At 40.9% G+C, this 27,379-nt stretch overlaps 1 protein-coding gene across 3 annotated transcripts in view; it reads left to right on the plus strand.

The window, feature by feature from the left end:
• Positions 1-3,958: 3,958 nt before the first annotated feature.
• Positions 3,959-27,379, plus strand: part of RASSF8 (Ras association domain family member 8) — an 88,744-nt gene continuing 65,323 nt past the window's right edge. The window contains exons 1-2 of one of the 3 annotated variants that reach the window (XM_082783923.1): positions 3,989-4,109; positions 21,925-21,980. The gene's annotated coding sequence lies outside the window, so the exon portion shown is untranslated. Of the gene's footprint in view, positions 4,110-21,924; positions 21,981-27,379 lie in introns of all 3 variants that reach the window. The other 2 variants (XM_082783924.1, XM_082783922.1) reach the window with 2 other exon arrangements.

The following is a 27,379-nucleotide window of genomic DNA, read 5'->3' on the forward strand; positions in this document are numbered from 1 at the left end:
CATTGATTGTCATTCACTCCTAACCAATTAATTTGAGTTAACATACATGGCCAGGTCAGGAAAGAGGAGTCTGGCCTGGATTTCCTTTTTTGTTTGAATTAATTTGGATTTATTATGTGGAACTAAGTCTCGAAACCTACAAGTCTCTGGGAGCACATAAAATCTGCTGTGTGAAGTGAAAATTGAACCTATTTTACATCTTGGAAAATCAGTCTTTTGTATTTCAAACACTTTAAGACAGAGATTGCATTGCCCTTTATATCTGATGCAGCATGTTACTCAATAAACAGCAAATAACAAGATCTAGAAAATCTGGAGGAGAAACAAGGAATTATTTCTCTTCGTACTCCAAGAAATAAATACTAACAAAATAGAACAACGAAACTAAGAAAAAAGAGCTTGAAGAATGCCCTTAACTTAAATTCTAATTTGAAGTCTGTTTGCTTCCCCTGAATTTCAGACTGCATATTCATAATAAATAAATAAATAAATAAATAAAAAATCAGCCTCTTGAAATGTTCATTTTAAAGTAAAGCAAATAAGACTGCAGAACATAAATTTACCCTGTTCCCCCAAATTAGCTTGTTTTTCTGCTTGTTGAGTATCAGGTCAGATTTATTTGCTATGGATACAATTCAAGAAAGTACTTAAGCACATGCATAACTTTGAACATGCAAGTAGTCCCAGTGAGAGTATTCACATCCTCAAATATATGGACATAGTTAAATAATTTGCTGAATCCAGACCTACTTTATTTCTTCTCAAGAAAGCATTTGCAGAGACAGAGTTGCTTTATTCTGACCATGAAGAGTTTACTGCAAATACATGACACTGAAAGCTGTGCTGATTACTCGTAGCTGTTTCTGTTCTGAATGAGGCTGATTTTATAGTGTGGATTACATTTAAAGAGTCCACTGAGACACTGTATTTCTCCAAGGTGAAATGACAGTGGGAAGGGCAGTGGTAGCTGAAGATCAGATCAAGCAGAGGAGGAAATTAAGGAACCTCAGAAACATTCTCTTCCCGGTTTGGGTCTAAAAGGCATAATTCTTGGAAAGCTTACATAACCAAAAAGCATGTGGGCCTATTTTCTCCTTTTTATCATCATTAAGAACATATGTGCAAGACTCTGTGCGTGTGTTCCTGTGTGGTGGAAGGAGTTCTGTGTGCGATGCTCAGTGCCAGCATCAAGAGCGCCTTTACTCCCTGCGTATGGTACTTTAATTACCTCTTTGGTAAACAGGTAGCAGGATCCCTATGAGAAATCTACCTCCAAATACATCAATCCAGATCATTAAAAGACAGAACAGAACAAAACAAAACAAACAGAAAACAGTCTCTGGTTAGGTCCTCAGGATTTCCACGTAAATGTAAGGATGTGCTTGACTGCTTTACTAAATTAGAGTCCATATCCTTTTCTAGCAATGTACAAAGCAAGGAGTGACTCAAGGTGAATGAAACAAATTATTTTAGGATTATAATATAGTGCAATTAAGTTAGGAAGCAATTGGGGTGGGCATTGGGAGCCAGGAACTGCCACAGCAGAGACATCCTACAACGACATAAAGTCTTGTCCTTGGCCGGTATAATTAAGCATCACTCCATCATATCTTCCTCATAAATTTCTGGAGAAACAAAGTGTCTTGTTCTTTCAGTATGGCTAAAAGAGCAACCAGGCTGCTATGTTACATAGTGGAGGAGGTATTTATGCAATTTTAGCCTTATTTTACGGCTGGACTTGAGGCTATTTTCCCCATTTTTCTTAAATGGCTGCAGTCATCTTCCCCCTCAGAGCTAACCTTGGTCAATGCTACATGTTTACATGATCCCAACACAGAGATTTGTTTTTCCTCCCTTTTTTAAACTACCTCTCCTCTCCAAAGTTTTCAATTTTTGACAGGGAAAAAAATCACTCCTGAAAATGTATTTGATGCCCTCCCTGGACATACTTGGCTTATCAATGCATGCAAAAATTGCTCTGAAATTTCATGTACTTTATTTTGAAGAAGTGGACATGTGCTATCTTCAGTGCCTTTAAAAACTACATTACAAGAGGGAAGCACAGAAAATAAAACATTAGAATATGAGAAATGTCAGGGCTCTTTCTAGCTCCAAAAACCGTCTTAACCAGCAAGTGAAACACCAAGACAATACAGAGCATAAATGTTTTATGCCTTGTTATGTATGTTCTGAAGATCTTCAACAGAAATCTCATAATTATGGCCATGAATTTCTCCTCTATCATATTTCTCCTCCCATTAATGTAAAATTTCTAAGAGCAAGGCAGATGGCAAGGGTATAAAAACTGTTGGGTTCGAGAAGCTAATCAGAAAGCTAGCTTTCAACATAAATTTGGGTGTTTGATGTTCTGCTGAACACCTGGAGTGATGAACAATACAAGCCCAACGATTTATCAAGTACTTGCTTTCAGTAAACCATTAACTTCTTGAAAAAGTTTTTTCTCCTCCTAACAATAACTGGTTTCCCAGATCACTCTCCTTCCTTCATATGAACTCCTGAGAAGGCTGGATTTTGAGAAAGGATCTTGCATGAGTTTTACAGCTTCTATTGTGCTTACCTGCTTCATGAAAAAAAGGAAGTAGCATTATGAAAGGGTACATCTCAGGAATTGAAGGAATTTAAAGGAATATTTGGCTAAACATCTGCAACAAATGGTCTACCTGAAAAACACAGCCCTTTTTCCTGCTTGTAAACTGTCTGCTGACATGATCTTTAACATGAACACCTATGAAGGTAATAGTAAACAGTGCGTAGTGCAAACAAATCTCATCCTGTAGACTACTGGAAAACCGGTCACCAACAGCATTGCCAGAGGTATCTCTCTAGTGTTTTGTTTTTCTTAAGGTGTGTATGTAGCTGACCATGTAGATCACATGACAGATGCCCAACTTGGGATATCCTATGATTCTATACACAAATATTTATAATTTCTTCCTAACCATACCTCATTTTGTGTGCTTAAGGCCTTTCACACAGACTGCTAAGCACCTCCTCCTGTCTAAAAAGAGGATGAAAAGGCCTAGGTGCAGGTCACACCTAAAAGTGTCATCCCTGTCTCCAGAAAACTGTTTCAGCAGGAACTTTGCCTTGCCAGGCGTGCTTATGAAAAATGTGCTCAGTGGTACGGTTATGATGTGATTGCAACACAACATCCACACCAACTAGAAATATTTGTAGAAGCATCCCCAAGCCCAAATCTTGCAGATACTTCTGTGCTTGCATTTTGATCAAAGTGTGCCACGCTGCGCTTCTGAGCCATGAGGAATGGTGCGGAACATCGTTAACACAGTGGTAAGAGGAACGGCCGAAGGAGTTCTCTTGGAGAGGTTCCTTCCCAAACCATCAGTGTCTCCTGGCCTCTGGATGTCGTCCAGGGGATGTTTTGGGAAGGCCACCAGCCCCACGAAGAGCCAGGCGTCACCACTGCAGGCAGCTGAGCAGACCCAGCACGAACATTCGTAGACAGCAGTAAAGTCTGTGAATCACAGCTCTAAAGTTCTTTTTTTTTTCTTTTCACCTTAGTCATCTTCCTATTCCAAGCTGTACAATCACAGAACTGATCAAAAGTTCTTATTCTAAACTTTCAGCCAAAAATAGCCTCTTGCTCAAGATTCTTTGCTGCCCTGGGATTGTGTTTTTTTTTTTTTTTTTTCCTCCCCTCAGGGAATTTTCCATCATCAAAAGCCCAACGCAGGAAACAATAGCGAACAGTGACTGCCGGCTTTCCACGTTTCAGTCGCTTATTTCCAACCCGTGGCCCCGCCGCTCGTTCCCGTCCCGTCCCCGGTGCCTCAGGGCCGGCGGTGGGCGTGCGGCTGCGGCTTTAAGAGCTCCCACAATGCCGCGCTGGCGTCCCAGTTCCGTTACATGGCTCCCCCGCTGAAGGGGAGCGGGGCAGAGGCAGGAAGGAGGCGGGGGCGGCCGCGCACGCCCCCCCCCGCAGCCGGCCTCGGCGGGGCCGGGCGGAGCCGAGCCGAGCCCCCGGTCCCCCCGCCCCGTTTCCCCGCGGGGCAGAGGCGGGGCCGCGGCCGTTGGTGCCGTTGGCGCTGCCCGGAGCCGCCGCGGGACGGGCGTCCGGCGGCGGAGCGGTGAGTGCGCGGCGGGGGAGCGCTGGCTGCCCTCTCCCCGGCTGCCCTCGGCTCTGTTTTCCTCCTTCCCCCCTCTCTTTCCCCCTCACGCCCGCCTGGCTCTTCCTGCCCCCGCGCTTTTCCCTTCCCGTTCCCTGCCCGGCGTTTGGTCTCCGTCCTTCCCTCCGTCGAGGGTGCTGCGCGGCGCCCTTGCGAGCGGAGTTGGGCAGCTCTTCGTGCTCGGGGAAGCGTTCGCAGGACTTCTCATCCTCCTCGCTCTCTGTCCCCAGCGGGATAATTTCTCCTCTTTCTGTTTTTTTTTTTTTTTTTTTTTTTTTTTTTTTTTTTTTTTTTGCAACGTGGACTGTTTGGTTTTGGTGCCCCCTCCCTCCCCCCTTCTATGCAGACAGTGCCGGTTTGTTTCATGATTAATCTCCTTTATTCCTGTCCCAACCCTTCCTTTCCCCTTTCTCTCCCCCACTGAGAAAAAAATCAAAAGAAAAGAAAAGCTGTTTTGCCAGCAGGGAATGCATGAGGTTTATTTATTTATTTATTTATTTATTTATTTATTTATTTATTTATTTTTGGGTGGAGGGGAGAGCACTGATGAGAAGAGCTTCAGCAGCGGGACGGTCAGGAGGCAGCAGCTCCACAGGGCATGGCAGTGGGCTCTGGTCCTTGGTTCGTGCTGCCCTGCAGCACTGGTGCGGAGGTCTGGTCCTGGGGCTGTTTGGGGCTGTTGTAGTAGCTCGGCGTATGCCAAGCTGCGCGCCTGTCGGTGGGGTGCAGGTTTCACGTGCCAGTGAAGCAGGGTGTGGGTCTGTGGCTTGTGGGCTTTGTTGCTGGGGAGAATCCGAAGGGGGGAAGGTTATGGATTTCTGTGTCCCCTCTGGAATGACACCTGTCATGCTTTACATCTGAAAATTGCAGTTGTGTCAGAGCTTGCCCCATTAGCAGAATAGTTGGGAACTACCTACACCCATGACAGAAAGCTCTGTGGTGTGGCTTTTGAAGTCTGGCTTGGATTTCACAAGCTTCTGTCTCATCTCCAGTCAGCGTCACGCATTCAGATGAAGGATGTGTTGTGCAGAGTAAGTCAATCAGTTGCTTGACACCTGTTTAAGGGCTTTGGTGCTCTCAGTTAATTGTGCTGGGTAGTGTTGTGATTGTGTTGTGCTGTAAAAGCAAAGCATGATGGTAGAAGAATAGAGTTTACCAATAATGTGAACTCCTTAGGTCAGAATTGAAGGAGTGTAGTCCTGGGTTGTGTTGTTACCTCCCCTGATAGATGTCATTCCTAAAGACCACAAGGTTAAATTGCAAAGTAAGTCCAACACCCCCTTCCCCCCTTCTCTAAGGACGGGAGGAAATACAATTTCATATTGAACTTTAATATCTAATATAAAAATAGGCTGGATGTTAAACAAGAAGTATTTCCTCTTGTGTCTTAGCAATTCATTGCAAATTCAGTGGTTATTTTTTTTTGCTGTGAGGGAATAGAAATAACTGCTTGTCATTTGTAGTGTTCAGCTGCATGCTCTTTAGGACCAACTGACCAACAGTAAGAGCTAAGATAGCCTCTCCATCCTTCCCACCACCACAAACATAACAGAATTTGACTATGGTTGTTTATTTTCATCTAGGAAAGAAAAAGATTAAAATCTTTGGGATCGGGGAAAATAGATGGGAGGGGGGGAAAACTAGCAAGTAATGTTAACAAGAAGTTTGTCTCTTAAAACTGTACCATGGACTGTGTCTGGAAACACCACCAATAATTCCAAAGAGACAAATTGAGATGATTAGCATTACTTTTTAAACCCTTTTGAGAGAAGCTTTGGAGAGGAACGCATTAGCTGGAAAGCAGGAGATGGAGCTGCTCAAGTTCAGTGCAGAGAGCTAAGGATCATGGGTCCTGTTCCTGCTTCTGCCATCGAATGGCAGTATGCCCTTTATCTAAGCTGTCTTCCTACCTGCACCTCATAGGGTATGGAGATTTATGGGATGTCTATTAAGTACTCTTACGCATGATTTTAAGAATAATTATGTGCAAATGTATTGCTGTTTAGTGGTAGTATTTTGAATGCTAGTCAGGTGATAGTTACTCTTGTGCTAATATTTGCTCTTAGGAAGTTGTAAAGCAGAACTCTTGATAATCAGCATTCATTTTGAGTGACAGTGCACAAGACTTTGCATTGCTGTAAAAGTTTTGAGAGTGTTTTCTTTTAACCCCTGTATAACTTCGAGAATATCAGTGCATGCTTCATCCATGGTACCTAATCAGTGTGTGAATTTGATAGTTACTGCTCTGCAGAAAGAAAACCCATGAGATTTAATTGCAGGGTAGAGGATTATCTCATGGGGGCTGGGCACCCCACTCAGTGCAATGCATGCATTTTTTGGCTTTTTTTTTTTTTAAAAAAAACTCTGTAATTATGAGATTGGCTTAGTGCATGTGGGGTTTTCTGTTTGCTTTCTAATTTTAGGTCTCTGCTTGGGTTCTTAAGTCTTTAAGATCTCTATCTAGAAATTAAATGTAAATGCTGTGTGGTTTTCTAGGGCTTGTTTGAAATGTTAGATTTTTCTTTTAACTTTCTCAAGCCAGGAGATGTGACTCTACAACATAACAGGACATACTATAATCTCAGTGCTCGCCTTCCTGTAGCATTTGATATTTGTATGCTGTGTAAATACAAGGCTCTATCCTGTTGCAAGTAGTTCTCTCTGCTCTGAATGAGAGACTTGATTCTGTAGAAGCTTGCTGTTACGCAGCTTCATCAGCTGTAGGTTATAACTTGCTGTCCTCTTGCCTATGCACGTAGCTAGCTCCTTGCTCTCACACTGTGGGCAGCTAGTCTAGGTACAGATTCAGTTCCACAAATAACTAATTTATTTTTTTCCTTTAAAACCCCATGCAAAGTGTATGGTGATTTCACATTTTGACAATAATAGTTTTGCTGGCTAATGAAAGGATATTCACATTGTTTTTTACTCTTACTATTGTGAGGATTGTATGGCATCTCTCTCTGTACCGATGAAAATATGGGGAGAGGGCAGAAGTGCCTGTGCATGCCAAGCTGCGCAGTGCTTCTGCTCGCCCTGGTTCTTTACCCTCTAAGTTGAGATCAGAGACCTTACCCTGCTGGGAAAGGAAAATGGATTTGAGCTATAGCTTATAAGGACTTGTCACATCTGCTGTTACTCTTGCTCAATCTCTGTAAGCTTCTGGTTGTCTTTGTGGTAACATAAATACGGAGATAGGTGATTATGTTTGAGAGGAATTGAGAAGATGCATGCTGTAAGTTTTTGGAAGGGAGGCTCTTCAGAAATGTGCTTAATTCACCTTTTTACCTAGAGTTACTACTTACAGGCGGGAGGAATCTGTTTACTTTCTTGTGCTTGGAAAAAGGGTTTACCAATAACAAAAGGCATTGTAATAGTCTGGGGTTATTGAACAAAAGTGTCTTGCTGTGCAATATTGTTGCTGTGCTCAATGTTGTATGATAACACATGTTTCTCAGCTGTTGTTGATTCCTTGGTGGCACAGACTTCAAAGGAATGTGCTGAAAGAGAGCCATGGCCAGAGAAAAAACGAGTTTTGTTCCAGTGGCCTGTACCATCCATCTGTTTAAATACTTTGTTGAGCTATTCCAGAGTGTTCAGTCATCCAGTTAGGGCCGATGAGCAATTACAGCTGGAAATGGAGCTGGCTACAAAGAGACCACCTAGAGAACACTTAAATGCTGCCTTCCCCCTAAGAGCCCCCTGCCATCCCAGCCAGCAAGAACAGATAAGGCTCATCATTTAGGGTATCTTTCAACATGACATTGTCTAATTCCTAATGCTATTGAGGATTTATTTATTTTTACTCTCTATGCTATTTTTAGCACAAGAAGGGAAGAATGGTAATGAGGACAGAAGGTCATTTCTGTAGTTTCCTTTTCATGTGCAGTAAACCAGATCTATAATTCAAATGAATAAATATATTGTTAGCATTTTTTTTTCCTAAAGTATATGGGATATTTAACAAACCACTCAACTGCTTGCAAAGGTAGCTGAACACAATACATTGCTGAATTAAGTCTAGTTCCAAAACACTAGCAGTAAAGTCACCTGTCTTAATATTGGAGTCAATTATATTGTAATGTATCAGTTGGAGTTTCGGACATATTCTGTAGTTCAACCCCTGGTAACAAAGTTTAAAATAACAAAAATGGAAACTGTGTACATGTACGTATATTATGATACAAGAGTATGCTACTAATTCCAAGTATTATAATTTACATTTTTCTTTAAGTTCTTATGTCTGAGTCCACTGTGTAAGATAGATCTCAACTCATAGTTGCCAATGAATCTTAAAATTGTGCCCTGTGTGTTTTCAATAGTTCCAGATACTGGAAATCAGGGGAATCTTAACAGGGAGACTGTAAGGAACTACTGATAACTTCTGAGTGTTCTCGAAATTTTTCGGTGTGGGACTAACATTAATTTTGAGGATTGGGTCTAATAATGTTGAAACAGTAATATGTTTTTCATTTAAGAGGGTTTAAGTTCCTTTATGAATGGAATATGGTCATGCAGGTACGCTAAGAAGATGCTTGAGCCTTGAAAAATTGTGAGATGCTCTAGTATTTGTTCTTACATCAACAAACAAATGGTACAGCTCTAAAGGCAAGCTTGGATGTTGTCTTCTGCTGTAGTATTACTCCTGCCTTCGTATTGTGATGAGACATGCTTCTGAGAAGAGAGTTCTTTCTCCTGTTGTCGGCAGTTGTTGGTATTTTGAGATGTCGTGTTTTAATGCTTTACCGCCTCTTCTAGAAACTTCCATTCCTTTTCCTCTCAAAATGTGTAATGTTACTGACTTCTATCCAGCTTCTGCCCTTGCTTGAGGGCTGGGGTTGTAGTCTGAATTCATTTATTCCATTTGCAAGCTATACTAGGTGTAACCTTGTCTCATTTCTCTTCCTGCAACAGTACACAATGATGTATTTCCAGCATGCACCTTGCTGTGTCTCTGGATCATCCAGTTTTAAAATGGCGTGGCAGTGTTGGTGCTTTATTGTGAGTTTCCCTTTAATCTTAGGATCTCTAACTTCCTTTTGTTTCAACTGAATGGAAAGCTTTTTGCTAGAAGACTTTTTGACTCCTGAAGTGTTTGACAATGTTTTTAAGCCGTTGTTCAAAGGGGATTTGGAGTTTCCGGAGCAACCTTTTGAAACTTCGCATTTTATTGTCAGTCAGCAGTTTTGTGAGCACGGATAAGGAAAGTCTGTAATTCCACTGGGCAGCCAGATGTTTTGCATCTGTGCCAAAGTGGGGAGACAGTGTGGCTTCAGGAGTTGGAGGGTCTGTTCTTGTCACTAGCCTGTTTGGAAATCTTCAACAAATCATGCCAGCTTTTGCTTATCCCCCTTTCCCTCCTTCCCGCTGTGCTTATACTGGTTGTGACAGCCTCCTACAGAAGTCGAGAGCAAAGCATTCTTTGTTCCTTTAGAAAAAGTAGATATTGTCAGTTTGTGGTTTTTGTTAATACTAAGCTTAAAGCCATAGCATGTAACTTGGCACTTAGCGAATTCATAGCTATTCTCCATTAGACTAATGCTAATGTTAATTCTGATTAGTGTGGTGTTAAGTGTGTGTGGGTGGGGGGTGGGGATAAAGAAAGCAATTATCAATGACAATAGGGGGGAGAGCATTTTTTTAAACTTCCAATCCCCCTGTTCTTTACTAAATTTGCCTGGTCTCTTGGTAAGTGTCTTTTGAAGGCCTGTGAGATCTCTGATCCTTGTCTTGCTTCTCCTGGTTCTATGTGACATGCGAAGGAAAGAAAACCAGTAATGAACTCAGGAGATGTCTGCACGTGTCAGACTCTTTCTGAAGAAGAAAATATAAAGATGCCAGAACTAATAAGGTATAAAAGACGATATTGGGAATCAAGGTACCAATAGCTTAAATGCACCTTTGAGGTTGTATGGCTAGCAATATTAATTTAGCCCTACTACCTAGAATAATTGGCATGCTAAGAGAAACATATGGCAGTAATGGAATGCCCTTATCCATGCCCATCAGAAAGTGATTGTGTGGCTCTTTTAAGCATGTTCTCACTCATCAGAATTGCTCCCCTGGTGTATATGCTTGCTTTGGGTTTCATCCAAGGCTTCAGGTCAATCAAAGCCTTTGCACTGGTGTCATTGGGAGTGAGGACAGAAACTTTTAATGAATAGCTGCACGCTTGATGCTGTGTATTTCAAGTAGTGGAATTGGCACAGAGGAGCAACAGGAATAACAAACAGTCATTGAATACAGTGCAGTGCTTTCATGCTATTAATGGGATTGGAATTGGTAACCTGATACTCCAAAGAGATAACAAAGGCTATTTATCATACAAGGGAACATTGATTTTGAAGGAGCTGGGAAATAGCTTAGTGAAATCTTTCATTAGGACTTGTTCCGGTGAACAAGATCTGTCAGAAAATGACTGAATTAACAAGAATTTACAAAATAGTCTGAATAGAGAAGTAATTTTCTTATTACCAGTGTTGCTATACTGCAGTTCCTGTGCTTGTTTACCAGCTTACTTGATTACTCATATTTTAAATTTTGCTTTTGTTTCAAACTGAGATACAACATAAATAAAAGTGTTTGGGCTTTGCGCCTTCCAAGAATGGAAGACTTAGGGAGAGGGGGTGACAAAATGAAATGATATGTGAAAAGCTTATCTGTGGTATGTGACCTTTCCTTCTTTCCCAAGAGCAGACCAGAAAGCAACCAACTTAATATAAAAGACAGCAGCAGTCCATGGGATTAAACTATGCTGCATGAGATTGTCAAAGAACTTTCTCAGAGGCCTTTTAATACAAGTAGATACAAGATATCTGCAAGGGTGATCTAGTGCAAAAAAACTCAGTCCATCATTGTAACACAAGATAATATTCTTCCCAAGGCTTCCTGCAGTAGGAAAAGCTGATTATCTGCCCCTTGCTTTTTAATGAGGCAGTGAAACTTGCTGTCTCTGCAGGCAAGTCTAGAAGATAAGGGGGCATACCTTTAAGAGGAGGGAAGGGCCATAAGGGAAGGCTAGGTTGTGTCTGCTGTCAATAAACCGAAGCCCTGTGCACAAGGGGTCATGTTCTGTATCAGGAGCAAAGGGAAGAGGCTCATTCTTCCTAGACAAGGTGACAGGGAGCTGGGCTCTCACCATAAGCTAAGAGCCATGCTTTATAAGGTATTCAAGTGGCATGTTTTGATTTATTTAAACTTTTAGCAAGACAGTTTCTGGGTGTTCAGTTTCTCAGGGCTTGCCAGTCTTCTGTTCTGAGGCACTGCAAAACAAATCATCAGCAATGAGATGTTACAGTAATACTACTGTAACAGGAGGCCTTGCATGAAATCCTGACCTGTATTGCCAGGTCCTGCTTGAATGCCTGGCCAGAGATGAGCCCTGTCCTCCTCTCATGGTGGGAGCGTGCAGCCAGTGGGCTGCCCCCACGGCATGGCACTGGCAGAGCTGGAGTCACAGCGCAGGCCTGCTGAGTCCCGGGCCCAGCATAGTCCCCTTCCTGCATCGGCCATTATGGGTGTCTTTGTAGCCGAACATTGCCTCCCCTTGTCTGCACTGGTCAATGTACAGTTTGCATTGTGCCTCTTTAAAATGTGCTGTCCTAAACTCCGCATTGCCAATTTCCCACGGCACCTGCTAGCCTTCTGTTAACGCTTCTAATTTGGAATGGACTGTTTGTGTGCTCTGTGTGTCTGACAGCACTGCTACTTCCCTCTGTTTGACTCTTCCTAAATACTTGTTCATGAGCCTTAAAGGTGTTTTTGGTAGCAGTGTAGTATTTGCTTTTGGAAGGGAGGGAGAGATACTGGAATGCTCTCTTCAAATCTCACAGCTGCAGACAGAGATATGCCTTTAACTCCCCCACTGCCCAGCTGTTCGGGGCCAGGGGTGGGGGGACACTTGCTTTGCCATTTCCCCAGCCTGGAGCTGGTTTTAGTTTACACTGAGCACCTGTCTGCTTGTGATTCTGGCATCCTGTCAGGACTCATTCCCTCTGCCCCTCAGAAGATTGTTTGTTTTGGGCAGCAATCTGCCTTATCCTGATAGGAAACTCAAGCCAGGAATTTTCCAGAATTGCTCCCCTCTCTCATATTGTCCTTCACTGACCTCTAATCTTTCTTGACAAGATGCTTAGTTTCACCTATCTGCTGCTTTACCCTCTCACTCTTCACCTTTAATTATTTTTCCAGGAGTGAGCTGCTTAGAAACATCAACCATTACAGATGTGCAGCAGTCAAATTCCTTAACTTTTTAAATCTTGAATCTAATACGAAAATGCCTATGGCAGGTGGATGTATTCTATGTCTATTACTTGTCACTGCAAAAATATCTGTCCTCAGCAGAGGTAAGTCAGCACAGTGGTTATACTTGCGTATTACAGTATTCCCATGTTACTTGTCATAGAAGCCCTAATTCTCACTCGGAGCATAAACCACTGCTATAGTAAGAGCATGCAAGTTCAAACTCTTTTTGTGTAGAAAATGCTAATGACTTATATTGGTGTGTGTTTGTTTGTTTTTTTTATGTGCTTAAGTGTAATATAGATAGAAGGAATTATAATGAAGTTTTGTCAGACTTAAGACTTTCTAATTGCTTGAGAAATAGTGTTACCTCTAAACAAGTCTTCTCTTCTGAAAGACTTAAATGATTTACCTCAACTTTTCTAAAAACATATTTGCTTTAATTATGTGGGTAGTAGCAAAGACGACTGGATTTATTTAAATATACATGTGAAAGATATTTTTCCCTATTTTGTAGTGGCCTCTGCACTTTTCATCCTAAGCTTTTATGCAAAAGCATAATAATTCGATATCTGTATACTTCCTGACTATGATTTACTTTAATAACCCGTCATGATCTCAGGACAAACTATACTTGTCTTTGGAAGATAAAATTTCAAATTAATCTCCATTTTCATCATGACTAGTATGGATGAGCATAGTATTCAATGTTTTTTGCTGTTTTTAAGAGTCAATTTCTTTCTCCCGGGGACATTAAGCATGTGGTAGGCAGAAGACAGTTCTGCTATAATGGAATACACAATGAAATGAGGGAAGACCATGCTGCATGAGCTGAAGTGTCCTCCCAATATTCCTGCTGTAAAACCTTCTCTGACATGAAAAAGGTGGGTAATGTCTGGCAAGCTGGGAAGCTGGGATGTTTCTCGTCAACCCCCAGTTCTCAAAAGTGCATATTGTTGCTCAATCTGGGCAACACAGGCAGGCTGTTTCTGTGAATACAGAGTGCTTTCCTAGCTAACTAGCTAGGTCCATAGCTTTCCTAGCTATGGACCATGGCCCCTTGTTAGAGGCCCAGGCTCAACAGGACTTCTGTTTCAAGTCTGGGGCTTATGAGGAAAGATGTGCTTCCAAGCACATCTGTGAAATGGAGCCAACATAATTTTGGATGCCATCTGAAACTGGGATCTCATTTGAAGAAGAAAAAAAAGACTTCTTAGAAGCAATGGATGGTATTTCAATCTCTTGGGTGTGTGATGTTATATACAGCAGTACTTTCAAGGCTTTTCTTGCTGGGATTGGAAGGGTTGTGGGCAGATGAGAATCTTGCTGAGTTGGTCTTCATATTGAAGAGGGAGTCATCTGGGATGTGTCATTCATAATGCAAGCCCTAGTACAAGATTACAGAATGAACCTCCTTTAGATATCTAACCACTACTCAGCAACTTTTCTCATGCAAATTAGAGAGAAGTTTGGTATAGCTACTGGATGACTAATTAGACCTTAAACCAGCAGTTCACATGTGTATGTCTCACCCTGAGTCAGGGAGATCCCAGCAAAATGTCACTGTAATAAAGTCCTACTCTGCAAACAAGTGCTTAATTAACTTGTATGTCAACATGACCACTTACTTCTGTCAGTATTCTGAAATGCTTAACAGCAGGGTGCTCTTCTGGAGTTTCAAATGCACAGATGTAAAGTTATGATAGATGAACAAGATGACGCCTAGGAGGTGAGCCACAGTAACTGTTAGTAACTGCCTATGCGCTTTGGCTGGCAAGTAATGTTGGAGGATACTTCTGTCCAAGACATTAAGCTAATGTGACTTATCTAGCACCTTGCCTGTGATAACTGTGTGCACATAGTTGAACTGCAGCATCTCTGTAGCCAAGGAGTTCAAAGAAAGATCTAAAGCTTAATGTTCTTATGGTGTACTTACCAACAGCATTCTGTGAACGACCTCTTAAGGAGCAGGTGTCAAAGAAAAGGTTCCTCTCCTAAATAGCACTTCTGACATAGCTGCAGCCAACTAGAAGAGTGTATTTAGATTACAAGCTTGTTAATTGGTTTCAGAGGTACTGGTGAATTGTTAGTTTACACAATCTGCAAGGGCTAGAATCAACAAGGTATGTCAAGTGTAATCTGGGAGAGGGCACTTAGATGTGGCAGGGCATGTTAGACACTCCTGTCTAGTTTTTACAGTATCTCTTCCTCCTCCTTATGCCTTAGCCTTCCCTACAAAGCAGGTATCTGTAATGATCAGTCAGCACTGTTATCTTACATACAGAACTCTTTGAGGCTTTGTGTTCTTATGCCCAACAGAATTTCAAAATAATCTTTCTGTATGTCCAGCATTGTAGTCTTGCTATGTGTCGTGTTCCATGTCTTACTGACTTCTGCAACCAGTCTTAATAAAGTCAATCCTGTGATTGTTGAGGTGTCATCTGAAATATGACACTTCAGAAAGACGCATTAGAAAAATAGCTCTAAGTCCCAATATGGGTCCTTTTTGAAGAACTTGATAATGAAGTAAGACATTGAAGTAAAGGCAGATCTAGGGAGTAGTTTGTTTTAGGTGCATTACTATAGCCCTTTTCAAAAAAGGTTTTGGTGATGTGATTCCCTGCAGTGGCTTTATTCCTGAGAGAGAATTAATACAGATTTTCAAAAGACTTCACAAAGTAAGGAACCAACAATACTGATTTGCGAGCTTTTACTGTTTATCTTTTTGTTTTTAAAAATCCATATAGTAGTAAACTGCAGTGTCCTTTGAATTCTTGAATTCTGTTTTGCAAGGAGACCTCTCAGTTCTGTTTTGCTATGCTGGGCCCATTGTCAGTGTGTCTGTTTACTTTGTACTCTATCAGCCTGAGATGCATACAGAATCATCTAGGTTGGAAGAGACCTCAAGATCATCGAGTCCAACCCCTGACCTAACACTAACAAGTCCTCTACTAAACCATATCACTAAGCTCTACATCTAAATGTCTTTTAAAGACCTCCAGGGATGGTGACTCAACCACTTCCCTGGGCAGCCCATTCCAGTGCCTAACAACCCTTTCAGTAAAGAAGTTCTTCCTAATATCCAACCTAAACCTCCCCTGGTGCAACTTTAGCCCATTCCCCCTCATCCTGTCAGCAGGCACATGGGAGAATAGACCAACCCCCACCTCGCTACAGCCTCCTTCAAGGTACCTGTAGAGAGCGATAAGGTTGTCCCTGAGCCTCCTCTCCAGGCTGAACAACCCCAGCTCAGCCGCTCCTCGTAAGACTTGTTCTCCAGACCCCTCACCAGCTTCATCACCCTTCTCTGGACTCTCTCGAGCACCTGGATATCCTTCTTGTAGTGGGGGGCCCAAGACTGAACACAGTAGTTGAGGTGCGGCCTCACCAGAGCCAAGTACAGGGGGACAATCACTTCCCTAGCCCTGCTGGCCACGCTGGCCATACAGTTTCTGTTTGTCACAAAGGCATGGTTAGTACTAATGCTCTAGATGCGATGAGGTATGTTCTTTCTGTGTTTTGCTCATGTGACTTAATTTCAGTGAAACTAAAGCCAAGCACACCTATAGAATTTGTAACAGTACTGTTTGCACTGGTAGTACTTCTCTGCTCAGGGTGATTTAACAATGTGTGAACCCAAGGCAGAGACTTGGTATGTCTGAATTGATGACTTGTGCCTACATTTGCCTCTCTTCCCATGCGAACTTCAGGTTTTTGCTTCAATTCTCCATTATTCCAAAATCTAAAAAATGACCTATCTTTATTGCTTTATTTGTGTGCATATTTTTATTTAAGACTTCTATTCATAACTCCACTGATACGGAATGTAATATCTTAATCCAAAATCAACTTTCTTTGGGAACATAAAGGTATATGGTGAATCTTTATGTAAGCTTCTGCAGAATGAGTTGCCTGGGAGATCTTTGAGGAAGAATCACCTGTAGGAAGTGACTGCAACTTTCTTCTCCACCTGAACTGGGTTCACTTACCTGGACTTTGTCCTTAGTACTTGTTGATGGGAGCACAAGGATGTCTTTGCAGTCTCTTGTGCTGTTGGAAGTCCATCAGGAAAGAAGCCTGTCTTCTGACCTTTTCTGTTCCTGTTGAAGAATTGTGTGGTACCAAGTTGCCTATCCTTATGCTGTCACTTTTTGACCTGGAGAGCAGTCCGAAGAGAGGAGATGCAGTCTTGTGATCACAGGTTAATGTTCAAAGATAGATACCATGATGGCAGGTTTGTTTTTTTTTTTTTTTGTGTGTGTGTGCCAGTATTTGTTCAATGAGTATTGAAACTCCCAACCATCTCAAATCACCTATGTTGACTTTCTTAAGCCTCCTGGGATCTACATCTGAAACAAGCCTACACACTTAACAGATTATTATTTTTTTTTTTTAAGGCTAAAGCATGGGTCTATTTAAGCATAGTGACAAAGTAACACATTTTTACATGCCATTTATTCTCATATGTTGCCTTTTTTGTATGTTGGTATTTATGAGATGCTCTTAAGCTTCAGCCTTTATTGATTGGGTGTATTTGAAGAATCAGACATAAATGGTAGAGAATGAAGTAAACAGTGACTTGCTGTGAGTCTATTCAAGTCAACATCCACAAATATTGTGTACAAATCACTTCTTATGTAAGCTTGCTTTTGTCTGTTTGTTTGAGTTTGTGGTAACTGATTTGTATGGTATCTCAAATTAGGGAAATAAATTGACAATTCACACTAAAAACAATGTGCAAATTTATTTACATGTCATTCACATGAAATTCAAGTTAATTTATTCTACTTAAAAACACTGCTTCCTGGCTGTGAGAGACCCAGTAGCTTTATTAAAATGAGTCAGAACACTAGTTGTCTTCTGAGACTAGGCTACAACTCTGCTTGTATAGATTTACTTGTGACTCACTTGTAAGTGAATATAACTTGATTAAAAATGCATTAAGCATTAATAATGGGGTGGCACTTTAAAGGCACTTTAAAGCCTTTAAAATGTTTTGAAAAACTGGAGTAACTTAATGGCTCTGAACTTAATTAAATGTAAAAGTACTTAACAAAGAAAAAGGTCAGGATTTGTCACTGGCTTGGGGCTAGGTTGATGAGTGCTTTCTGAAGTGCATCATTGTTAGGGTCAGGTGTTAGGTACGTAAAGAGTCAGAAGTTTGATTTTCTGGAGAGACTTCTCCATCTTCATTTCTTGGTGAAAGCAACATGATCTGAATCAAATGTGGGCATTGCTTTGTGCAAGAGACTGGACTAGAGCTCTCACTGGTTCTTCCAGCCTGACAAATTCTGTGATGTTTTCTCTTTTTTTAAGGGGTGTTTGTACCATGCATCCTTGGTCTTAAGTGGGTTTTGGTAAAGTTTTTCACTTATCTTCATAGAATTATCTTCATAGAACTTTGGCTGGATTAATAAAGAATCTCTCAGACTTTCTCTTCATTTTTCTGGCTAATGCAGAATGTTTATTTAAAAAGCTGGCATGGGACAAGTTGATGTGACCTTTCTGCAAATTTTAGGTAAATTCTTAGCTTTCAAGAAGCTGAATTTTTATATAGAATTTAATGGTTCTGTATTTAAATGCAGTAGACAAGCAGAAATCATGCTTTAGGGAAACTTGCCACAGATATTATATATTAAAATACTTTAGTGCCTTTTTTAAACTAAAAAAAATCATAAACACAATAAACACTAGAGATCATAATTCAGAATGCATCAAGTATAAAGACTATCCTTTTGTTCAGGATAGTTTTACCAAAAATCAGTTTATACATTCACATGATGAAAGACATAAGGAGTGTGTGTGTGTATATATATATAATAGAAAATATGCTTTCCTGTAAGAAAGGGACAATGAGATTGGATTCATGAATGTTGTGCATGCATATTTGATTAAGGTGCATGTGGGGGGGAAACATACCTAGTAATAGATCCAGATTTTGAGGTGTGCTTGTTTAGATGCTGTTTCTTTTGTGAAAGGAATAAGTGTGGAAGTTCCTTCATGTATTTAGACTTCTGCAGGCTGTGTCCTAGGCAAGTTGATAATTCACAGATGATAACTGAGACTTAAAGAAACACCCTACTGCTGCCCCACTGTGATTAAATCAGTGTTGAGCTACAGGCTTTGAAGTGGGAGCAAAATAACAGTTTTTAATAAAGTTGGCAGTCAGGAGAAGTCCCTAATTACTGGAATAAAGGAAACATCACTCCCATTTAAAAAAAAAAAAAAAAAAAATAGAAAGGAAGACTTGGGGAACTACAGGCTGGTGAGCCTCACCTCTGTGCCTGAGAAGATTGTGGAACAGACCCTCCTGGAAGCAACCTTAAAGCACATGTGAGACCAGGAGGTGATCTGATACAGACAGAATGGCTTCACCAAGAGCAAATGGTGCCTGACCAATCTGGTGGCCTTTTATGATGGAGCGACTGCATCAGGTGACAAGGGAAGACCCACTGGTGGTATCTACCTGGACTTCTGTAAGTCCTTTGCCATGGTCTCACATGTCTTCTTTATCTCTAAACTGGGGAGAGATGGATTTGAGGAGTGGGCTATTGGTGGATAGGGAATTGGCTGCATGGCCACACCCAGAGAGTCATGCTTAATGGCCAGGTGGAGGCTGGTGACAAGTGATGTCCCTCAGGGGACTGTCTTGGGATGGGTGCTGTTGAATATCTTTATCAACCACATAGGCAGTGGGATTGAGTGCACCCTCAGCAAGTTTGCTGGTGTCACCGATGTAAACAGTGCAGTCGATACAAGAGAAGGAAGGGAAGCCATCCAAAGGTACCTGGACAAGCTTGAGAAGTGGGCCCATGTGAACCCAATGCAGTTCAGCAAGGCCAAGTGCAAGGTGCTGCACCTGGGTTGGGGCAATTCCAGACATGAGGACAGACTGGGAGAAGAGCTCATTGAGAGCAGCCCTGTGGAGAGGACTTTGGGGTTCTGGTGGACCAAAAGCTCAGAATGAGCCAGCAGTGTGTGCTTGCACAGACCAGAAGGCCAACTGCACCTAACAGAGGGGTGGCTAGTAGCAGGTCAAGGGAGAGGATTGTCCCCCTCTGCTCTGCCTTGTGAGGCCCCACTTGGAGTGTCGCAGCCAGCTCTGGGGCCCCCAGCACCAGAAGGTGTGGGGCTGTTAGAATGAGTCTAGAGGAGGGCCGCAAAGATCATCAGAGGGCTGCAGTACCTCTCTTGTGAAGAAAGGCAGAGAAAGACAGGGCTGTTCAGCCTGGAGAAAAGAAGGCTCTGGGAAGACTTCATTTCAAGTCCTTCTGCATAAACTTTACTCAATTTGTAAAATCTGTATGGAAATGTGGATTGGTGTACCTTTCAGATGAAAACCTTATTTTCTTTCTTTAAATTAGCATTTTTTTGGCAAAAGCAATGCTAGAATAGGCTAATGGCAGATGTGGGGGTATAATTCTTCACTGTTTTACTAATAGTTCTAATAGTTCTTTAAGTCTGGCAAATATAAGCATCACAGCATGTGTTTACTTACGTGTAAGAACCTGAATTTTAAAATCCTAAGATTCTTAACTAAGAATCAGTAAATGAAAAGTTCCCTTAAGAGAGCCTAAACTGAATCGTGGGAGGTTTAAAGGGAAATCTTAGGCTGCAGTATTTTCTGGCATCTCCTGCTGATTGTTTAGTCATATACATCAATGTTTATCAATCCTAATAACTTCTCTATTTTCTAAACCAAAATGTGATAGTGATTTAGAGTCACTGCAAAGTGTCAGAATGGTTTCTTGAGGAATTGCTTTGTCATTTGGGTAAAAAGGTACGACTTGACTTAACTGCTTTCAGGCTCATGTTAGAAGCCAATAATTTAGCACCTTTATTCAGTAAATGACAATCTGTCACCTAAGGAGAAGAGGCCACAGTTGAAATCTGAGCATGGAACACATCAACATGCACATATTGTGCTGATGCCAAAAGCAGTGACCCAGTGCTAGCTGAGGTAGGCTGCAGAAGAGCTGTGTCACTACCACTTTTTTCCCCAAATACAGTAATTGGTGCTGCGGAAAGCAGATGTGCTGTGAATGCAGGTTTTTGTATGCAATAATGAGAGAACACATGAATTGGCCTGTATCAGTATGTTACCAGAGTTGATTGAGATTTTCTTGACAAATGGGTACAGAAAAGTTAATTGTAGAAGGCCCTTTGTCTGTAGGGATGTGGCGTTCTAGTTTTTCATTTAGGATTCAATTAGGCAATACTGCTAGTACTGCAATGCTACCAGCCTTACGGTAATACCCAGGCTTATCACCAAAGCTGTTGTACAGGGAGTAAGAAGGTTTGGGATGTCAGAATTAAGTGTCTGGGACCAACAAGCCCTTATTACTGATTGTGCTGTGGAAGCAGGGCATACCACTACAACAGAATCTCCGGAAGTTAGTATTGGTTGCAAACCATAGCGTTTTTCGTATTGGAGGCAATATGCAAAGTACATATTGGTATTGCAAGCAGGTTTTAGGTGGAAAAGGGTATTAAAAGATTTGTCAACTCTGAGTTTGTCAAATGTTTCTGTAGCCTGCCTACTTTGGCCATCTTTTATCCACTTATGTTGATGGTTTGTTGAAACAAATGGCTTTTTGATGGTGTGTTGCCTTAAAGGGATCACTTGATTAAAGTGTTTGTTAAAGTTCACTAGTCAAGCAACACCTATAAATCCTGTTGTTTTTTGGTATCTTGACATAATGGAGTGTTTGTGTGCTTCTGTACATCCCTTTAAGTAGGGGAAAAAGACACTTCCATACTTTCACAGTACCTGTACATTAAAAATACCTATCATTGCATTTGGGGTGCTTTTTACCTCTATTTTTCACTTAAGAATTTGTCACTTCCTTTACACTGACGATTACCATGCACCAGTGGAACAGCATGCATTATTTTTAGTAATCTTCTTAAAAAGGCCTAGATTAAGATCTGAGCTACAGCTGTTGTAAATGGAACTCTTTTTGTTATAAAGTCTTTTAAGGTTGTTCCCTTTTGGGGGTTAATTGATTAAGATGCGTGCTGAGTTGGCCTGAATTTCTCTTGCTAATTGAGTAAAATGAAACCACAGTTTACATTAAAAAAAAATCAGCAATGTGACTTCCTTGTTGGTAGAGCTGAATATTGCCTTGAGATCTGTTTGTCTGTTGGCATATGTAGAAGTATTTTATCCCCCAAGACCTGGAGATTGACATCCTACTTTACTAGGTCTGTCTGTCTCTAAATGTTGCAGAACAGATGGTTAATTCAAAAAACAAGAGTATTAAAGCTGAGTAGCTAACTTTGATCTTCTAAAAATTAGGTTGCCAAAACAATCTGCTGTATTTGATGTAGCCGCTGAATTGGTCTTTTATTTTTCCTGATACAAAGGCAAATCTCAGTCTAGTGCCTCAGTGCAAAGAGGTTGGTGGTCGTTTCAAAATTTTCAGCTTTTCAGCAATTATCTCAGAAATTACAATTAGAGAAAAAGAAAGTTTCTTACGTATTGTAGGTCTTTGAGAAGAAAAAAAGGCTTATTTCAAATCCTTTGTTTTTCTAGGCTTAGCACTGTGGTCCTGGGTTTTAAAAGCATCATGGACAAATTTCAGGACTTGGGTAAGGTTGACACCTGATGATTTTTTCTTTAACCTGCCACAATTTGCTTTTTTTTTTTTTTTTTTTTTAATAGTTGGTGAAATGAGAAGAAAAAGCAAACTGTTGGAAGAAAGGATTATTATGTTTACAAGCAAACTATTTTCATACAAAACAGCTCTTGCTGTCAACAAGTAGTATAGATGATTTCAGACAGGTTTTATGCCAAAGAAGCGTTTAGATCATCTAATCCAACCTGCATGCCACAGACCCACGTTGTCTCTGGGCAGAGCCTAATGGAAAATGAATCCACATACATCTGTACTGTATGAAAGGGATTAAAGCATTCGTCTTCTGCATTCATCCTGTTGGAATTATTGCTTGGGAACACCATTTCATACTAACCTACTTGCCTACTTTCAAATGAAACATTCAGATGAGCAGACTGCTGCTTATCTGAGCCCGTGGGGGTTTAAATACTTGTAATTCTTCCATGAGCTGCTGGAAGTTATTGTTGCTTAGTACTCTTCAGGATTGTCTGACCTTGCAATCTATTTTTCTGTGGTGGGTTGATAAAATAGTTTTGTACATGAATTTTGGGAGATTATTTTTCACTTATCTGCTGTTATAAGATGAGCTATCATATTTTTGGGGGCATAACTTCATTGTAAATCCCTATGCATGGTATAAAGGTAGCTTGATTATTGTATAAAAGCTAGAGAAAACAGTGAAATTATTTGTGTATGCTTCTGCCTTAGTAAGTGTCTTTAAAGTTAAAACATTCAGGTTTTCAAATCTTCTTTTTGCTAATTTCCCTGATGCTTAACCCTGTGTATGAAAGGTGTTGGGCAAACAAGTGTAAACTGATTCCTTCCATCTGTTGAATTTACACTGTTTTGCAGTAGAATTCAGCTTGCTGTGTAAGAATGTCGAATCTCAAATTTTTATATGAAAAAAATCCCCTCTGCTATAGAAGCAAGTCTGAGAGGAATTTACTTTACCTGGGTGCATTTTTAAATGCTGATCAAAATCTTGACTTCCATGGGGCATTTTTTTTTTTTTGGCTTTTCTGAGGAGAAATGGTTGGGTTGGTTCTTCTTAAATTCTGCTTTTTTTAAGTGGCCTCAAGACACTTTTTATTTCAGGAACCAATGGCTCTGTTGAAGTAATTGGCCATATCCTCAGACATCTGGAGGTGGCGATCTTGTGGGGAGGCAGTGTCATTTGAAGTACCACCTACTTGTCTGCAGATCCCCGTGATTAGGACACAGAGTTAGACGTTCATACTGCAAGTTCTTGCTCTCAACTTGAAATGGCCCCTTCAAAACTGGTAAAAGAACAGTTTGAACTAGAACAACCCTGGTGAAGCCTGGAGAAAGCAATATGTTTGGGAAGAAATTGGCAGAGGCACCAAACTGTCTGAGAGCAGATGGAGTGTTGTCATCAGTTGCAAAATCAATGCAAATACTACAAAAAGGAATAAAAATTACTCTTGCTCTGCTCTTGCCAAACACAAGGAATGGGAACCATTGGTAAATTGTCTTAGCTGCCAGTGAGCATCCTGCAGTTGTAATCAACAAGTTGGAGTTGTCCCTTGTAGTGCTGGGCAGCAGCTGTTGCAGAAGCATTGGATTAGCAGTGATAAAATGAACCTTTTCCAGTTCTTGCCTAAGGACAGGATCTTTACAGTTTAGAAATCTCTCACTTCTCTTGCTCAGTTATTCTGGCTCTCTGGTGGGGTGTTTTAACAATGAAAATGAGATTTTCAATGGTTCTCTTGTGCTTCTTTCAGGGAAAGACTTCCCTGTTTTAGTAGGGTTCAGAGTTGGGCTGTAAAGCAGTTACTTTGTACATATTAACATCATGTAACTAGTAACCTTTCTGCCCTCCGAAATGCAGTTTTGGAATATTGTCATGTTTAGTAAACGTATCTGGTTGGCTGCCACTCAGTTGACCCCTAAGGTGAACAGTTTGTGAGGGGATGGCCACCTCTAACTGAAAAGCAGCAGTCATGGGGCAGGATGCATTACTAGATCACTACTGTCTATGGCAGATGTCCCTAATCCTTGGTTCCCAGGAACACAACTGTTGGGGCAGAGACTGTAAGATGGAGAGCGGTTTGGTTTTAAATTCCGAAATCTGTTTGTACTGATCCAAGCTCCGTTTCCAAGGCAACAGGAAGGTTAGTGCTCTCACCAACTTCAGCTGCTGGCTGGCTGTGGGGAGAGTAAATTGTTCCCTTACGCTAACCCCTGCAAAATCAGGAGTTGTGTTGGTGTATTAGCACTGCATTTTTTATGGAGACAGAAACAACGAGAATTATTCCATGCGTTTTGTTTGAGAAACACTTAACTTTAACTGCTTACAGATGAGATATAAATGTTCAGAGTTCATGCCAGGTTACCAAATTGTTAAATTGTCATGTTTGTAATGGCAATGTAATGCATAAGATCACAGGTTCTTTCCCGATTTTGGGGGGCAGGGAGGTGGCTGGTGGTGTTCATTATGGTGTAGTTTTACAGGTTGTGAAGCAAACTTGGTGCTTGCTGCAACTAGAAGGATTAAGTCTGACCTCTGCATGCTTTCCCTCCGGTTCTTTATTGTCTGACTGCAGTAATGCAGGTGTCCTCCCTTGCTTTGCCCCAGCCCTGGAATATATCAGTTACAGCAGCAACTTACACCTAAAAACATCGTGAATCTGCACTCTGAGTGAGCCAAGGGCTCAACTGGATAACCTTCTTATGAGAATTTTCTAAGGTCTGTTTGTGCTTTTGCCAACAACGGGGAGCTCCCAGGCATGGTCTGCATGGAGTTCATACTGGCAGAAGTGCTGTGCTGACCCCAGGGGAAAGCAGGTGAAGGTCAAACCTTCTAGAAGAAGCCCTAAAGAAGCTGATGGCTCTCCTGGGTTCTAAGTGGAATGAGGTTTATTCAGAAGACCATGGAGAACATAAAGTGTGTACTGCTAAGCTGTGTTCAAGATGAGAGCTGATAGGAGAAACTACCAATCCTTTGGTTGATAAGTTTCTCTATTGTGAGAAAGTAGCTCTTCTGATCTGGAAGCATTGGCTGGTTAAACAAAACTTTTTTTTTCTAATGATTTTGGCATTCTTATCAGTATTCCACTTAAAGCTGTTTCAGGGAGCATTGTAATTGCTCCAATTACTATTTGAAAGCACTTCTGTATTTCTGTAACTTGTACCATTCACTTTCATGTACAAGATCTTGACACAGCAGAAGGGTATTGAGTGTATGGGGAAACCATGTTATACTAGAGACTTGTAGCCAGGAGTGTCGTGGCTGATTCTGTCTTTGGTGTAGTATGGGGTCGAAAAAAATATATATATCTCCGCAGGCTATTAACTCTGAGTTATTTGGATCCTGATTCTGCATGAAGAACAGCATCACCAGAAATGCTGATGCCAGCTGAGCTTCCAACAGGTGCACTAAACTTCTCATCTTCTAGTTCTCTTCTCTGTGGGCAGGTATTTCAAGCTTAACATATTTAGCCATCAGTTGGTCAGGGCGGGTGACCTTCTGTATAGGTTGTATAGTCTATGAATGCAGCTGGAATGCAGGCTGTCCTGGATAGGTATGAGTAGAAACAAAATTTTAAGAGTTTGTTTTTTAAGAGTCTGGTTTTTGTACTTTTATTTAAAGAAGCATCAGTTCATTTTTTTCTTTAATAATCCTGAGGTCAGTAAACTAAGTCTTGGGAGGGAAAAGGGAAAATTGGTTAATTTGGAGATACTCTTATTTCATGAGCTGAAGTCTCCTGGAGCAGTGTCTCCCTGCCTAGATCCCCTTTTTAATTCCAGATCCAACGTATTTGTTTGTTTAGGTGCAATATACCATGTTTATGGGGCCCTATGTGTATTTCACCTAGGCAATCTGTCTTGGGAACATAGAACACCACTGCTGTGATAGTCCTGTCTGTTGTGTCGGGTAGGAGGTTCCAGGTTTGCTCTGGAAAATGGAGGACTCTTCCTCTGCTGCACTGGCAGGAATTCAGTTGGAATTTGCCAGTGTAAAACTAAAGATTGAACAGGAGCTGGTAGCAGAACAGATGACGTGTATTTTTCTTAGAACATAAATAAAGCAGTGGGGAAGAAAAAGCCCAAAGTAACCATAATTGAATAATCGTATCACTTAAGTGTAGCCAGGAAATCTTGTTTGTGTGTATTAAGTAGAAATATGTCGACATTTTTCAAATGTGAGACAAAATAATTATTCAGCAATTACTGCTTTTTTTTCTGTTCCAGCAGTCAGTAAGTCTATAAGCTAAAGACAAATTTTAAGAAGGTACATGTATAATGTACATCTTTTCTGGAGGAATATACTCTCAAACTACTTGCAGTTAAATGTAGAAACACTAAGTAATCCAAGCAATGGAGCTTCTAATCTTCTTTAAAATGCTACTTCAAGAGTTGGTCTCGCACATACCATTCGTTCCCTCTTGCAGGTGTTTTTTATCGTGTGTGTATTTAAATGAATTTTGAGGTCTGAAAACATCGAGAAAACTTGTATGTAACTTCTCTTCCTGTGTAATGGATGTTATTTAATAGGACAAGCCAGTATATGTGTGTGCACTGTCAGGCATTTACTCAGTTGCTGCTTATCTGAGTGAGGAGCTTATTCAGCCACTTGTTTTATCCCGAAGTATTCAGTTCTTTTGTGTTTGACTTTTCTCAGTTTTCCTAAGGTCCTAAGTTTTCTCCCTGTAATATGTCTAGGCAACATAATCAGTTTTCTGGTGCTATTAGTCACTTCTTTATATCTGTAAATAGCTATCTCTTCCATTCAGAATCTAAGAGGTGAGATTCTCATTCACGTCATTCTTGGATGTAATTTACTTACCAGTAGTCACACTACTTACATTATGCTACTTATTTTTAGAAGGGTCTAGGAGCTGTAATTGAATTACTAAGTAGAGTGATCTGATTCATTATCTAGCACATAGTACTGGTCAAATGGCTTTTAATGGCATTAAAATATAACCTAGTACTAAGATTATACTAAGTACTAAGATTATACCTGTTTTCCCCAGAATCAGAGTTTGTCGAGAATGACAAGCACAGAAAAAATTATCATTGTCCCATAATCTTGTACTGTTACACATATGAATATAAAGGAAAGCTCTCAAGCTGCTCTGGGGCTTAAATATTTAGCTGTTCCACCTTTAATGTAGGTAGGGGCTTGTACTTGACTATAATGCTGTTTTGTGTGGGGACTTAGTGTGCTATTCTATCAGTACAAGTGGGTGAAATTAAAAAGCTATTAAGTATCTCTTAAACATATGCAAGTATAGTAGCGGCAGACATACAGTTATATTTTCTTTCAGAAAAGGACTACTTCCAACTCATTCTGAAGAGGTCAGACTCCTTTTACTGGTGAGGGTGACATCAGTTTATCCATGCCTTGGA

The sequence above is a fragment of the Aythya marila genome (assembly GCF_965140915.1).
Source record: "Aythya marila genome assembly, chromosome: 1".
NCBI lineage: Eukaryota > Metazoa > Chordata > Aves > Anseriformes > Anatidae > Aythya > Aythya marila.